Source organism: Macrobrachium nipponense, chromosome 30 (genome assembly GCF_015104395.2).
Source record: "Macrobrachium nipponense isolate FS-2020 chromosome 30, ASM1510439v2, whole genome shotgun sequence".
Classification (NCBI taxonomy): Eukaryota; Metazoa; Arthropoda; class Malacostraca; order Decapoda; family Palaemonidae; genus Macrobrachium; species Macrobrachium nipponense.
Genome location: NC_087218.1, coordinates 6014346 through 6030535, shown reverse-complemented (window position 1 = coordinate 6030535; position 16190 = coordinate 6014346). Strand labels below are relative to the sequence as shown.

The 16190-nt window shown below is 43.8% G+C and overlaps 1 protein-coding gene across 1 annotated transcript in view; it reads right to left on the bottom strand.

The window, feature by feature from the left end:
• The window catches only part of LOC135201937 (crossover junction endonuclease MUS81-like), a 203486-nt gene extending 190940 nt beyond the window's left edge, over positions 1-12546 (bottom strand). The window contains exon 1 of the mRNA XM_064231219.1: positions 12448-12546. The gene's annotated coding sequence lies outside the window, so the exon portion shown is untranslated. The remainder of the gene's footprint in view (positions 1-12447) is intronic.
• Positions 12547-16190: the final 3644 nt, after the last annotated feature.

Below are 16190 nucleotides of genomic sequence, written 5' to 3'. Positions count from 1 at the left end.
ACATATTTATGATGATTAATTTGAAAATATTCGTTATTGAAAAAGTAACTCGATCCTGACTAAAATTTAAGTAATTATTTTTCAGAATTAGAACGTCCTTTTAAGTACTGTATTATGACGTCATGACATCTTGACTTTCGTACCTATTGTAGATGAATTGCTATACTCAACTTTTTTGCAGAACAGTTTACCAGTTATTCATGCAGATTGTTATCAGCTATTCATGTAATTGTTATAATCTTAATGTGCATATATATCTTTATTATTTACTTTTTGGATATATGAAGATGTTTTACTGCCGGATTACCACCGTAGTGTGACGCAATCGCTTTCGGTCCCTGGGCCTGTCTGTTTTCGCACCATAAGAAATTAATGGGGCTGAATTTGCAATGACCAGAAAGTCGTTAAAAGAGGAAAGTTAGCATTGAGGGGCATATGTTTTGATTGAGAAAATACAAATTTATGATTGACAACTAAGCAGCATACCTACTATGGGTTTCAGAGACAGTGCAAGCATGTTTTTTGGCAATATTTCTGTAACGAACACTCGTATCAGAACGAGATTTTGCTATAGTGCATTACACCCAGTGCCGTAATTCATAAAGGTATCGTGAATCACTAATCGTAAAGAATAACGACACTTGTCCTTGTACCAAGAGACAAAAACTCCATTATCCAGAAATGGATATGAACACACGCAAAAAGCTCCACCTACCCTCTCCCCACCCTCCACTGCCACCCCTGTCCTTCTTCCTTCCTTCGCCTTCCTTTCTCTCTCTCTCTGTTGCCAATTGGTATGTGTTCACCCTCCAAACTGGGTATAAGACTTACACAAAACGTGGAATTGGTGAAATTAGCCTATGTATTGAAAGTACCATATATATACATATATATTAATGCAATTTTATCATTATTGCATTACTATGGCAACTAGAATTCATGGAAACAGTTTATAATAATGCATCGACGTATGTGGGAAGTCTCGCACTAATGTGGCAAACTATGATTTTGCCATTCTTAGCATGCAAACATTAAAGGTTACATTTATTTCTGGCATACAGTTATTTAAAAAAATCAAAATACTAATATAGACTTAAATCAGTGAAAAGTGCTAGCAAAAAGAAAAAAAAAAAAAAATTATAATCCACTTATCCGTAGTGTGCTCCGCTATGGTTTTTTGGCAGCCAGATGTAAGACAAAGTTAGAAACATTGGAATGTATCTACTTTAGAAATATCTATAATTTTTCTGGGTAATTTGGTTGCAAAAAGGGGTATAGACATGAATTAAATAAACATTTTGAAATAACAAAGTAAAGTTGAACTAAATATAAAACTAAAAATAAAGTAAACAATTAAGGGACTAAAACTTTGCAGTGTCGTCGTCTGCTGCTCGTAACTGTGTTTGTGGAGTGCGCGCTTAGGAACCAGGAACAGCAACGTGGTTCAAGTGCAATGTGGAGTGAATTAAGACCAAAATGTGTATACAGGCGGTCCCCGGGTTACGACGGTTCCGGCTTACGACGTTCCGAGGTTACGACGCTTTTTCTTAAATATTCAATGGAAAAATCCGTCCTGGGTTACGACGCTTGTTCCGAGGTTACGACGCTGACGCTTCCGACGCTCCGAGTTAACGACGCTTTTAAAAAACTCATACTATGATAAAAATCCTTTATAGTTTAGCACAGTATATTAATAAAAATAAGTTTCTGGTTAGATTACAACAAAAATTTGAGGTTATGATGATTTTCGACACTTTTATGTCGTATTTTTCTGTTTTTTAGTGACGCCTCATATGCGGAACTAGTTTTCCGAGCGAATTAATACATACTATCTTGCGGTGCGCAAAGTTTACATATAAACAGTTCCAAAAGCACAAATAATGAAAAAAATCATTGCTTGTTTCCAGTAATAACTAACAAAACGAAGTTTCTGGTTAGATTACAATGAGAGAGAGAGAGAGAGAGAGAGAGAGAGAGAGAGAGAGAGAGAGAGAGAGAGAGAGAGAGAGAGAGAGAGAGGTGTCTTCCGACGCTCCGAGTTAAGGACAGAGAAGTGTTCGTTTCGTTAAACGGCCTCTGACTCATGCCAGTAAATGTTTTGTTGATACTAATAATATAAGCCTATTTAAAGATACGTTTACTTAATTAGTCTTATATGATACGTAAATAGTAATCAACTGTTCTTGTAGCCCTAAATCAAGATTTGGCAAAATCGAAGTATCCAAAAGAGACATTATCCAGTACACTGGAACCTTGACATACGTAATTTAATTTGTTCCGTTACCCCATCGTCGTATATCAAAACAGTTGTCTCTCAAAGCAGTTTTTCCATTTAAAAATGACATTTGTCGAAAATTGCATTTTTCCTAACTATACAAAACCTGAGGTCCTTTAACAATAGAAGTAGCTACGGCAGCTGGAACGGTCGTAAGCTTCGAACAAGGGGAGAACGGTAGTTAACTGCTTGTCCGATCGTCGCGCGCCGCGCGACTGGGAGGTAAACAAATCACTTTTGCTTTTGGCCCATGCAAAATACGCAGAGTGAGGGGTGGCATGAGGAGGGACTTTATGTTAAAGGACCTCAGGTTTGTATAGTTAGGAAAAATGCAATTTTCGACAAATTGTCATTTGTTCCGATACGTAATACAAACCCTCGGTCCTTTAACAATAGGAAGACTCACTTCTTGGTGGGAGGAATCTGAGTCTTTTGATGAACAGACTGGTGTTCGTCCATCCCTGGAATGCCTCCCTGGTCGTAAGAGCGAGGGAGGGATCCAAGCCTCTGTCCGATTGATCGGGGTGTGCACCGCAGGATCAATGGTCAGACCTCTGGGCCGAGTACTAAGAGAGAGGCAAGCGTATCTCTTCGTACCAGCAAGCAAGAACTTGTTCCTGTTTGCAAGAGGCAAACATAAAGTATGGGTTGTCTCAAGCTGGCATCCACTTCCTCCCCCTTGTTGGAGGAAGTGGTGGATATACGCTCCTATCCCTAGTGAAAGGGATAGGATGGTGCTCTGTTGATTAGCTCACCTGCATCTTGTCCTTATCCAGCAGGGTGACGACCGTGTCCCTCTAACCACAGGTAGAGGGAAGAAAAAAAAAAGATGGAAGAGGAGCCATTCACACATCTCATTCACCATCCATTCTTACGGTCACACCAGGACTCGATGCTGTTCGCCTGCGAGGGTCTGGGTTCGCTACACAACGTGTTGAGCAGCCACCACGGGTCCCAAGGAAAAAGATCCAAGGACCTGTGGGCAATATCCCGAAGGTAGAAGGAAGGCATGTGGTCTGGTTGGACCAGACCCCTGCCTTCAGTACCTGCGCCAAGGAGAAGTTCTTGTGGACAAGGCAGCATCTCCTTCGCATCGAAGGCGGTGAAGTCCATTAGGGAGGGGATTGTGAACGACTCGAACCAATCGTCAGGGACCGAATGGGTTCTGAGTCTTCGCTACGAAGTTCGGTACGAAATCGAGCGTCACGGATCCCCATCCCCTGGGTGGCCCTGACTTCGCAGGAGAAGTCATGCAGTTCCTCAGAGGAAAAGAAGGAAATAGTCGCATGACCTATCCCTCTTCTCTACTTCGGTGATGTCCAGTACCCATACTGGTCTGTCCGTTAGCAACGAAGTCTCTCGCAATCCTCCTATCCCCATGCAGCGAAGTTCTCGGTAGTGGGATAGGACACCGACACTCCATGGTGGGTGTCAATGGTATGGGTACTGTGACAAGCTATTAAAACGAAGTAATGGTTGCTGTGTAACAACCGAACTAAGTCAACAGCGTAATTCGTAACTGACTCGGGCGCTCTGACAGCTGCCGACTGACTGCGTTCGGTAGGAGGCAAGTTGTCAAAGCATCCGAGTAAGTCACGTGACCTTCGCCTTTAAAGGGTTATGCCGAGAGACCAAACAAATGATGTATTTGTTTGTCACCAATGCCGGACAGCGAGGTGATGATTCTCTTAAGGCATGTACCCAACAGGCGAAAGTCAATTGCCTTCTAGAGACCGAGGTCCCTGAAGGTAAAACATCTCTTGTTTGTTGAATCTCAGCTAAGGAGAAACAACACTAGTACCGTTGAAGACGAAGGTAGATATTGAATGCAACCTACGTCTTCACATATGAATCGAGAAGAAGGATCTCAAGATTCATAACTGTGCTTACAAATGACTGAAAACGCTAACCGCTATTTCATTGCTGTCCGGTGAGAAGTCGTAGTTGCAATGAAAGCGGGGCGTTCTTCGGTAATGACAGGTGAAAGCCGCCTGAAGAACTGCTTCTCATGGGCTGAACATTTGAGGTAGAGCTGTCAGGTCGGAGAGTAGGCGATGTCTTCTGACACATCTTGTAATTCGGGTTGAACAATGAACAATTGTACACCTACGAATAAGAGATATTTTGAAGACAAACTCAGATGTCTGCAAAATCATTCGCATTATCGCAGTGCGATGCAGCGGGAGACTTGTCAGACTTCTGTTACCGTGCGGGTAAACAGAAAGATGAAAGAGTCCAAGAGATATCTCTGTTGAAAATTCTCGCAATGTCGAAGGCGATGGAATCTAGCGTCACCGCAGTAGATGGTCCTTCATTATTGCGAGAATCCCCGTTAATCAGAGACCTAAGTCCATGATTGTTAGGCAGAGATACGGTTCGGTAGTCAATCAAGCAGGGAGAGAGAGACATACATAACCGTGAATCTCGGAGGCCCAGCTGATACTGACTGCTATGAGGCAGTTCAATACGCAGTGGTTGAGCCTGCCGACTCGTCATCCTGAGTTGCCAGGTAATCCATTATTCCACGAAGGAATGCGTTCGGCTAGAACTACCGAGCATAAAAGATATGCTCGGGCAATTATATTTAGGCGAAACGAATTTCGTATAAATATAAAAGTTGAAATGGTGTTGTCGTGACCAAAACCCATTAAGGTAATATAAAATTGAAACTGAAAACTCCTGGGAGGTTGCAGGCAACCCGAGTTTGCAGTTCAATTAGAATACTTCTCGTCTAAGTCGCAATCCGTAGAATAACTAGGATATGCGGGGCCTACCCTCGGACAATTCAACTGCTTAGCAGAATCATGTCGCGAGGTTAATATACGTAGTATATTTGTAGGATTCTGAACAACGATCTCCATCCTAAATTCTTTCCTTCAAGAAAACAAAATAAGGATTGGAGATCGACCACCTTCGTTCTCTATTAAAGAGAGTGAAGGAGAAGTCTTCCTCGAAGGAAAGCTTCAATGGTGAACAGAATACTAAGACGAATAATTCAAGCCAAACTGGATATTCCCGTCCGATCTCCTCTATTCCAGGTTGGTCGCCTACTGTGAGATAGTTTCTTTCAGCAGCCGTCTTCTTCACAATGCTAGAAATTCCACGAATTCGAGCATAGCGAGGTTCCCGATTATCGTGTAACATATCGGGGATTCCTCGTCTCGCTCACTTTGGACCGTGGTCTCGCGTAAGTGTTTTGAAACTCGAACACTCTGAATGCGCTAGAAATTCCGTAGAATTCTAATGCAGTCTGCGAAACCCCCCCCCACCGAATTCGTCAAACGATATCGGCTGGTGGTCCTCTTCGATTACCCGTAGAATCGAGAATGGAGCAGTATTCCTCCTCAACGACCGGGGCTTACGTCAGGTAGGACCCGAAGGTCCCCCCCGGTAGCGCAGTCCCGAACGTGGGATCCTACAAAGAAATCTCTGTTAGGATCATTCTTTCCCTTTCTTGTAGCCGTAAGGAGAGAGGGAATGGGAAGGAATTGGATACTCGCTCGCCTTCCCAGTGGAACTAGCAGTTGGAGAAGAGTAGGAGCAGCCATCGCCTTGCGGCGATGGTCTCCTCAGAGTCTGGGAAAACGTATCGTCAGGGAGAAACGTTTTCCCCTTCCCGCGGAGGGTTCGAACTCTCACTGTAGGTAAGGGTCTGCCGCCACTGTGAACGTCGTCTGGTGGGGCTGATCGACACCTGACAGAGAGCCGAACCGTCCTCCGACTCATTCCAGTCCTCGTCGAGGTCGAAACCTCTCAGGAGGACCGAAGGAGTATTTAAATACGGTGTCCGAAGACACGTAGAAAAAACGCGCGCCTGTCCGCAGTAGAGGAGGTGGAAGTAGCTTGATCGACCGGCCAGAACTGAGAGAGCCTTCTTGTCCGGAGACGAGAGACACTGGTTCGAGACAGAATCGGCAAGCTCCGATCGCGGCAGACCCACCGTCGGTTTGGGTTCCCTCTCGGGCCCCAAAACGACTCGAGTAGAGACGTGGGCCTGGGCTGCTGTGGGAGCGGCAATCCTTCCGCAGGGTCATTATGCTGACGAATCAGCTTAATGACTTCTGCAAATTCCTCTGTATCTCGGGGAGTAACCGCGTCTTGCGGAGTAGGACCGTCCAGTCCCTCCAACAAGAATAGATCCCTAGATACTCCTCCTTCAGAAGGAGGAAGAGCGGCAGACCCCTGACGGTCGCCTCCCCTGACGCTCCCCCCTAGCTCGCTGGCAGGACCAGCGTGCTTGGAGGGCTGCTGCCGATCGTCAACCCGCGGTGGCGATCGAGCAGCATGCCTAGCCTTGCCGCTCGCCTGAGGCGAGAGGCTTGGCTGAGAACGTCGACGCTGATCTCTAGCGTCAGGCGAGCTGTTGCTGGTTACCGTCTCCGCCCGGTCCCGATGGGAGCGGCGTCAGGTGACCTGCTAGGCTCGCTGTCACGGTGAGACCGGCGAGCGTCCTCTCGGCGCGTCGAGCCGCTGGTACCAGCCGTGGCTGGTACCGACGGCCGCGGGGACCCCTTCCTCGCCTCAACCCGTTATGGGAGAGGCCGACCTGACGCTCCCCCCTCGCTCGCTGGCAGGACCAGCGTGCGTGGAGGGCTGCTGCTGATCGTCAACCCGCGGTGACGGTCGAGCAGCAGGCCTAGCCTTACCGCTCGCCTGGGGCGATTGGCTCGGCTTGAGAACGTCGAGACCGATCTCTAGCGTCAGGCGAGCTGCCGCTGGTCACCGTCTCCGCCCGGTCCCATCGGGAGCGGCGGCGGTACGGTGACCTGCTAGGCTCTGTCGTCGTCGAGACCGGCCAGCGTCCTCTCGCCGCGTCAAGTCGCTGGTACCAGCCGTGGCTGATACCGGCGGCCGCGGGGACTCCCTTCCTCGCCTCAACCCGTGGCTATCAGCGACCGTCACGTTTAGCCCGAGCAGCCAGTTGATCGCTGCGAGAGCGTCCACTGGCCTGGCGAGAGTTGTGTGCACGACTCTCGCCAGTCTTCTGCTCCGCGCCGCTGTCTTGACGACGAGCGAGCTCGGGCGTCAAAACTTTGGCTGGACGGTCTTCTTGGAAGAGCGTCCACTCGGTGCTTCTCGCGAACGAGAAGCGGCCGAGACGGAACCTGGTTTAGCGGCAGACGCTAGCACCAGGTGAGGACGCACCAGCCGAGGCTGGTGCCCTGCTGGTCCCCGTCGACTTCTTCTTTGCAGAAGAAGCGACGGGCCCCCGTTCCCGAAGGAACAGGAGGACCAGCAGAAGAGCTCCCCAGCTCGCCTGAGCGAGCCGGGCCCTTAGAAGATCCCGAAGGAGTCTTCTTAGGGGGGAAGGAGGCAACCTTCTTCTTCTTCGGCTGTTTGGCCTTAGAAGTCGAAGGGGAAGGAGAGGCAGCGGACGACGAAGGAGACGACGAAGACGACGACGACACCTTCTTCCTCTTCTTCTTCGCCAGGCTCCGCAGGACAGACGTCAGGTCTTCCATCCAGGAGGGAGCCGGGGCAGTTGCCGAAGCAACAGGGCCCGACTGCACCTGTCCGGAAAGACCTGAGACTGTGACAGCATCACCAACAGCAGGAACAACAGGAAACAGGTCCAGAAACAGCAGGAACATCTGAAAGTGAATGAGCAGCAGGCACCTGATCTGAAAGGGAATGAGCGGCTGGGTGACAGCAACAGGTACGGCAGGCACGGCAGGTACCGACAGGAGAGACAGGCGTCCTGTCGGCAGCTACCGTCATCCTCGGCACTGGCGGCAGGTCCAGGGGGGTACTCTTTGGGCAGCGGCCGTCCGGGGTCGGCAATACAAAGAACCCAGGTGGCGGTGGCACCGTCCTGATTGGCACGGCAGGAATTGGTTGTGAATTGCAGCCGTGGGTGTTACCGACATGACATGTGGTGTGTACACCAGGTGCGGTGACATCTCATATGCTGGTGTCGAGATTTATCATGAGTGACCACTGCCGACCCCGCCAACCGCTGAATCAACCCCTGCAGTCCCAGCGACTCCCACACCTGTTCCAGGTCGTCCTCGCTGATGGCAAACCTGCGGAAGCAACAGTCGGGTTAGTTAGAGGGGCTTCCTCGCGCCTGGGGGGAGAGAACCCCACCCAGAGCGGACGGAAGACCCCGAGTACAACTGGATACGTCCGTTACCAAAGGAGTCACTGGGACTTTCCGATGACTTCTTGTGTCCTCGTACCCAAGCACCCACTGGCGCCTCTGACGAATGCATACACGTTACACAGGGCTCGTTGCGGGAGCACTCTCCCCCCGCCCCCCACAACGACGTACAAATCTCGTGAGGATCTACATCTACATCCAAGGTCGTCTCCCACGGATGTAGCACCTGCTTGGTAACATAGATAGATTAGTAAGAGGGGTTCCCTCACGCACGGGGGGAAGACATGCCCCACACGAACGCAAGGAAGACCCCAAATACAAAATACAATGAAGAAGCTGAGCGGGGGGCAGGGAAGGAAGACGAAGAATCGCTACCAAGGGAGTCGCGGGAGAGCTTTCCGACGACTTCCTGGCAGACCTTCGCTTCCCCCACCGCACAGCAGTGAAAAGTAATATGAAAATGAAACAGAATACTGCCCTTGCGATTCACTTCATAGAACTTAATGGAGAAAAGATCAATTCCCGGGTAAGAACGGAAACTTGATCTAATAATATGATGCTATCATAAAATAAAATATATGAAAATGAAACGGAATACTGCACTTGCGATTCATTTCACATAAAAAAAATCGTAAGGATCAATTCCCCGCGGGTAAGAACGAAAATTGATCCAGATTAAATTTCATGCAATCAATATATGAAAAAAAAAAAAAAAAAATGAAAAGAATATTGCAATTGCGAATCCACTTTCATTGCATTTTTATATACAAAATTAAAAGTTCGTGCCGAGCGCAGTCACACTCTCGGTAACGAACTCACAGGGCAAAAACTATAATGAAAACGTACTTACATTTTTCAATTACACCCTTCGCCCAAATACATGACTCGGCGCGAGCGCGCCCGCCCTCGGCACCGAGACATAATTCAAGGGTTCATAATTAAGTAATGAAAATGAAAACAGTGTACTTACAGTTTCATTTTCAAGTCAACAAACCATTAGTAGAAAACACATACAAACAAAAGCATACGCCGATGAAGCGGGCAGAGAGCGATGACGAACACGTCCTTCACACCCGCGGCCGAAAGCAAAAGTGATTTGTTTACCTCCCAGTCGTGCGGCGCGCGACGATCGGAGCAAGCAGTTAACTACCGTTCTCTCCCTTGTTCGAAGCTTACGACCGTTCCAGCTGCCGCTAGCTACTTCCTATTGTTAAAGGACCGAGGGCTTGTATTACGTATCGGAACAATAATGTAATATGTATTAATCCGTTCTAGCGGTATGAAACCACACCTAAACACAGCTAAATTACATATAATATACACAATTTATACACAAATAAACGAGTAATAACACACATAATGATAAAATAACATAGCAATGTGATAAATGATAATAAATGTTAATAAAATCAATTAAAAAAAAGAAAGGAATTTTACTTACCACAACGAAAGATGACGTGAGGCCAGCAGGGGGAGGAGGTAGGGAAGGGTGGCAGGGAACGATTTGTTCTCTTTTTATTTACGTATGTACACTAATAACTACGTAATAAACACAAATGAAAAATAAACATTGCTAAAACTAATTTTTATTTTTTTTTATTTTAATCAGTTTGTAGTTTAGAAATAATGGTGATGCCTTTGGAAGGTTTTATGCTTTGCTATAATTTCACATGTTTTGCTTCCATCGAAATCATTTTCTTGGGTTTTTTCTTATCACTGCTTTGTCTTTAGCTTTGAGACCCATGGTTAATAATAAATAGACAAAATAACACGAAAAATAGGCGCAAATACAACGAACTAACAACGACGTGTTAACATGCAGCACCAACAAACAAACAGACTGAACGCCATTTATCGGTCGCCTATACAACTATCACATCGTAAAATCGTATCTCAAATATTTCGTTGTATATCAAAGCTTATATTTTCGCAAATTTTCTGTTGTATCTCAAAACATTCGTATATTAGGGCAATCGTATGTCAAAGTTCCAGTGTAATTTGATCAGAGAGAGAGAGAGAGAGAGAGACGCCTTGGCAACAATGGTCACCGTCTCGGGGATTGATGTAACATTTATTTTCTGAACAGATAGGCCAGCAGAAGTGTTCGTTTCATAAACGGCCTCTGACTCATAGCAGGAAATGTTTTGTTGATACTAATATATAAGCCTATTTAAAGATACGTTTACTTTAATTAGTCTATATGATATGTAAATAGTAATCAGCTGTTCTTGTAGCCCTCAAGATTTGGCAAAATCACTCCAGGTTGTACATAAAACTTCAAGAATGTAGTGTCACCAGAGGATTACAATGGTTTTTACCCTTCAAGAACCAGCATTCTTTTATGAAAATAACTCCAGGTTGTACATAAAACTACAGGAAACACATCAGTGTACCAAAGATAACCAAAGGTAGGTTACAAGTAAGGTTTTTATAACTTTTTATTAGGTTAAGACATACTTCCAAGCGTCGTTCCGGCTTACGACGATTTTCGGCTTACAACGCGTCTCAAGAACGGAACCCCCGTCGTAACCCGGGGACTGCCTGTAATTACAATCAAATAAGCACTGTGGAGTTTCAGTTGTGATGGCAGTAAGGATAACCCCATACCACCAATTACAAGGTAAAATTGAATTCAGTTCAAACCATGACCCCGGGAATAACAAGTTTCATACTTTCACTAATATAAGGCAATGTTGTTTTATTGTGCTGATTACAACTGCAATCTTGAGTAAGATCAATAAACATTACATATAGTATACGCTAACGTTGTTCAAATGAGTGCTGGGAAGGCTGGGAAAGATGGTGTCCATCTGTGAATAGACCCATCCAGCCACATAATAGCTGCCATATTGGATTTCAAAACTGCCTTGAAAACATATTTTACGAAGAGCGTCACATGCTTATTTTAGTTCATATGGGGCTTTCATAAATCACATTATGTTGACGAAACTTCAATCTTTTGAATGGTATGCTTAGAGTTGTAATTGTATTCTTGTTTCACCAATTAAATATCAAGTGAATAAGACCCGTCCAGCGTGATGATGGTGGACCGTCCATGATTGTTTACCCTAAGTAAAAATTTCGAAAGTATTTTGGTGAGATTTGCACTGCGTTGGACACCCTTTTCACTACCATCTGTTTAATGCTTTAAATTTGGCCTTAATTTCTAACTTTGGAGAAAATACTTACTTCAAAAGGAGAGTAGAGGTCTTTAGCTCCGTCTCTCACCAACAACAAGTCGCGACTGATGCCCATCTCCGGCAGTGATGCCGTTTTTTCTTCACAACATTGGCTTTTAGCAGTGTTGCCATAGGCAGTTCATCTGATTTTTTTTACGTTATTTATGATTTAATGGTTAGAATGAGTATTTTCCGATGTAGAATTATTTTCTGTGATGTTAGAGAACTACATGTCACTAGCTTAATAGTATATACTAGTATTTTTGATGAAGAAAAATAAAAGGATTTCCATAAAATTCATTTGTATAAATAAGCAGGAATGTTTTATATCTTTATTTTCATAATAAAACATAGGGTAAAAAACCGCATGGTACAGGGGTGGACCATGTACGATCAATGTGTACAACCCCAAGAAAAGTACATTAGGCTATAACGCGTCCTGACACCGGAGTAGAGGTCTTTAGCTCTGTTTCACACCAACAACAAGTCGCGACTGATGCCCATCTCCGATGTCAGGACGGGTTATAATGTACTTTTTTTGGGATTGTCTACGCTGATCGTACATGGTCCACTCTGTACCCTACGGTTTTTTACCCTATTCTTGTTTCACCAATGAAATATCGAGTGAATAAGGCCGAGCCACGGAATGACGATGGATCGACTGCGGTTGTTTACCCCAGTCTAAATCTAAGCATGACCAAACATATTACATCCCACAGTTGGTAGGCCTACCTAGGTAATGAGTGAGAGACGTAGGTAGCCTAGCCTATTTTCACGTCGCAAGCTAGCCAATGTATGACAAGCGTTACCAAACTAAGGCAAAATATGCAGTCCTAAAAATGCTCAGTTATGCAGCCCCCGCAGAACCTGTCACAAACAACAAAATAACCAACCTTAGAGAAGCCAACAAGTATTTTGAGGGATCGTATTTCTAAGCGGCGCGCCAACACTTGAGGCGAATCAGGCGATCGTCCTGTAGTAGCAGTAGTAGTAGTAATAGTAGCAGGACATCTCTTATGAACGGCTCCCTGGTTTGCCTTGGCGTTAAGTTCATTGAATCTAGAGCACCATATTATGCTTTTGACGAATTCCCTTCAATTCTCAATTTATTATTCCGATATGGCTGTTGCACGAAATAAAATTTGGAGGCTTTTGCCTTTATGATGCACTCCTAGTTCTGCGAATCGCAGAAATATTCAGTGCTACAGCATATATTAGGACAAACTAAGTAGATTGTATTTTCAAACCAACAAAATTTAACCTCACTGTATACGTCAAACAAAGACAAAGAAAACCAAGGAATTAACCACTGTCTTCTCTTAGAGGGTACAAAACTAATACCGGCGGGGATTTCCTTTTGTTCTTGTTTTTCGCTAGCGCATGCATGTGTTTTGTTGCATCATTCTAATAATAATTCAATAAATCTGATTTTATTTCAAAGTTTCTCATGTCTCCATCTGTATTACAGTATTTAGCTTTCATCCTTCTCCTTTTACAACTTATACTACCTCTAACTTCTCCCTTTGTCTAAAATGTTGGAACTGTATATTTCTTCCAACCTATAAGCAGTCTTGCCGAAGTGCGGAATTTTCGTCTGCTATGCGGAAATGAAAGAATCTACGGGTCGGGGAGCTATCAAGGTTTGTATGCCGATGCGGATTCCACATCTGCGTTTTCAGCAGCAATTTCTTCATGGCGCATTCATGTAAATATATATCATATACAAATTGCAATATTTTTTACTTTTAAACAATTTCTCATTCAAATACAATATTATAAAAGATAAGACTCTTTATCAGAATATGACGGTGATATGATTAATGTACATCAATCTGTTAATATATTATAAAATTATTTCCTATATATATGTTTAATGAGTTATATACTGATACATAAATGCTGTTATGCTTATTACAAACTTATCTGTAAATATATCTGCGACAAATAAGAAAGGAAAAAATACTTCTCATATATATATATATATATATATATATATATATATATATATATATATCTAATATATATATACTAAAACTTTTAGTCATTTCACGTAATGGCTGTGACCGTTAGCCGTTATGCGTAATGGCATAAAAGTAGTCATTTCACGTAATGGCTGAAATAATGGGCTCTGTATTACACTAGTTGCCTCCTCAGTCCGCCTCCACCTGCCCTCTCCAACACAGTGGTAATAACCCTCCCCCTTTTTCTGTTTTTACCATATTATTGTAATGTTTTATTTAAATTGCTATCAATTTTTCATACTTAGATTAACGTAATCTATAATAACTTATATTTATCGTATACTATCTGTTGTTTTACTTTAAAATAATATAATTTTGTACTCCGGCTTAATTTTCAGAATCTAGACACAAATCTAGACAAAATGACTGAGCCATTCGAAGATAAATTCAAAACAGAACTCTACAAGAAGCATGAAGTGATAAAAAAAATCTTCATACCGAAACGAGCAATACTTTCAAGTTATTGAAAAATGTGAAAGCAGCTGCTGCACAAACGACTGCAAAAACTCGTCAGGAGTACGTACTACCTCTTCAAAAGTAAAATTTAATTTCTTATTTTCTTTCTTCTTTGATATAAGAAAAAAACAAGAAAAAAATACAATTTTACTTTAATTGCTATTACTATTTTACTGTAATTGTTTTTTATTATTTCTTTGTTCAGGTATGAAGTACTGCAATGCGGAGATGTTGAGAAATTGATCAAAAGAAGAAGCAACCCTGAGCAACAACCAATGTACTATGTCAGCATTGAAGATACGTATGATGTTATCAAACGCGCACATATTGCAACAGGCCACGGTGGTCGTGACCGAATGGTGAAAGAGATTGGTAAGAAGTATGTCAACGTTACAAGCGACACCAAGAGCTGTTTATATCCTACTGTTATGAATGTCAAAAGAAACATAAACGTCCACGAACGAAAGGAGTCGTAGTTCGTCCTATTCTTACAAACGAATTTGCATCTCGGGCTCAAGTTGATCTTATCGATATGCAATCAATGTCCCAGCATGCATTCAAGTGGATATTGGTGTACCAGGATCACCTCACTAAGTTTGTTATTCTCAGAGCTTTGACTTCCAAGCGCGCTGCAGAAGTTGCTCATAATTTGTTGGATATTTTCTTTTGATAGGTGCACCCTCCATCCTACAAAGTGACAATGGTACTGAATTTACGGCTGAAGTAATTACGGAATTGAAACTTTTCTGGCCGAGAGTGCACCCTCCATCCTACAAAGTGACAGTGGTACTGAATTTACGCTGAAGTAATTACGGAATTGCAAACTTTTCTGGCCGAGAGTGCACCCTTCATCCTACAAAGTGACAATGTACTGAATTTACGGCTGAAGTAATTACGGAATTGAAACTTTTCTGGCCGAGAGTGCACCTCCATCCTACAAAGTGACAATACTGGTTACTGAATTTACGGCTGAAGTAATTACGGAATTGAAACTTTTCTGGCCGAGACTTGTCATGGGTATACGTAAACCTCGTCACCCACAGAGTCAAGGCTCTGTGGAGCGTGCTAATGAGACATTAAGGATATGTTGGTGGCTTGGATGGGCGATAACGAGACCAATGACTGGTCCATTTCAAAAGAACTCGAGCTTTCATTCTGGAATAGGTAGGGCACCATACACAGCAATGTTTGGTTGTGATGCCAAAGTGGGTTTAGCTACGTCTTCATTACCACAAGAAATCATCCAGCGCATGCAAACTGAAGATGACTTACTCGCTGCCATCAACGCCGAGTAGCCTATTGAATTACAAGATGATTATGCTGCTGTGACAAATGACGAAGAATCTTGCCTGCAGCAGCTGATGAACAACAAATACTAGCTAGCGGTGTACCAATCGCAATTGAAGATGACCCTGTTCTTTTTGAAGATGAACATCCTGCTACTGTGACAAATGACGAAGTCTTGCCTGCTGTGACAAATTACGGAGTTTTCCCTGCTGTGGCAATTGACGAAGTCTTGCCTTCTTCCAGTGCATCAGCGCCTGATGTGCCATCATTTCTGTTGTTACGACAGCAGCAGCTGATGAACAAATACTACCTAGTGGTGTACCAATCCCAATTGAAGATGACCCTGTTCTTACTGGAGATGAACATCCTGCAAACCTCATCGCTTCACGCATTGACATGATACGAACTGAAAGATCAGCTTCAAGATCCGCTCAGCTACAACAGGCTGAGCGAATGGTGAAACGAAGTCGTTTCGAACTAGCCGCTGGAATGCCAGGAGATAATGTCGCCATTCCAATACCTCTTGTATATGTAAAATCTGGAATGTTGAAAGCAAGGTTTTCACGCAATCAGTTTGATCTCTGTCCTCAAAACGCTGTTAAAAGATTAGTGATGTAAATTGTACACAGGAAGTATCTTTATGCCAAGCTGTAACAAAGAATCGAAATCTGGTGGCCAAAGTTTTGTTCGTTGCAATTGTGCCGGGAACAGACGTTGTGAAAGTAATCGTTGTAAGTGCTACAAAAGCAGATAAAATGCTCCTCAGCCGTGTCATACGTTTGGACTGCAAAAACAAGTAAACGAAATAGAAATGAAAATGCTTCGACTTCTAGCAGTTCATTTTAATAAGAAAGTGTTGTGTAAAAATAATT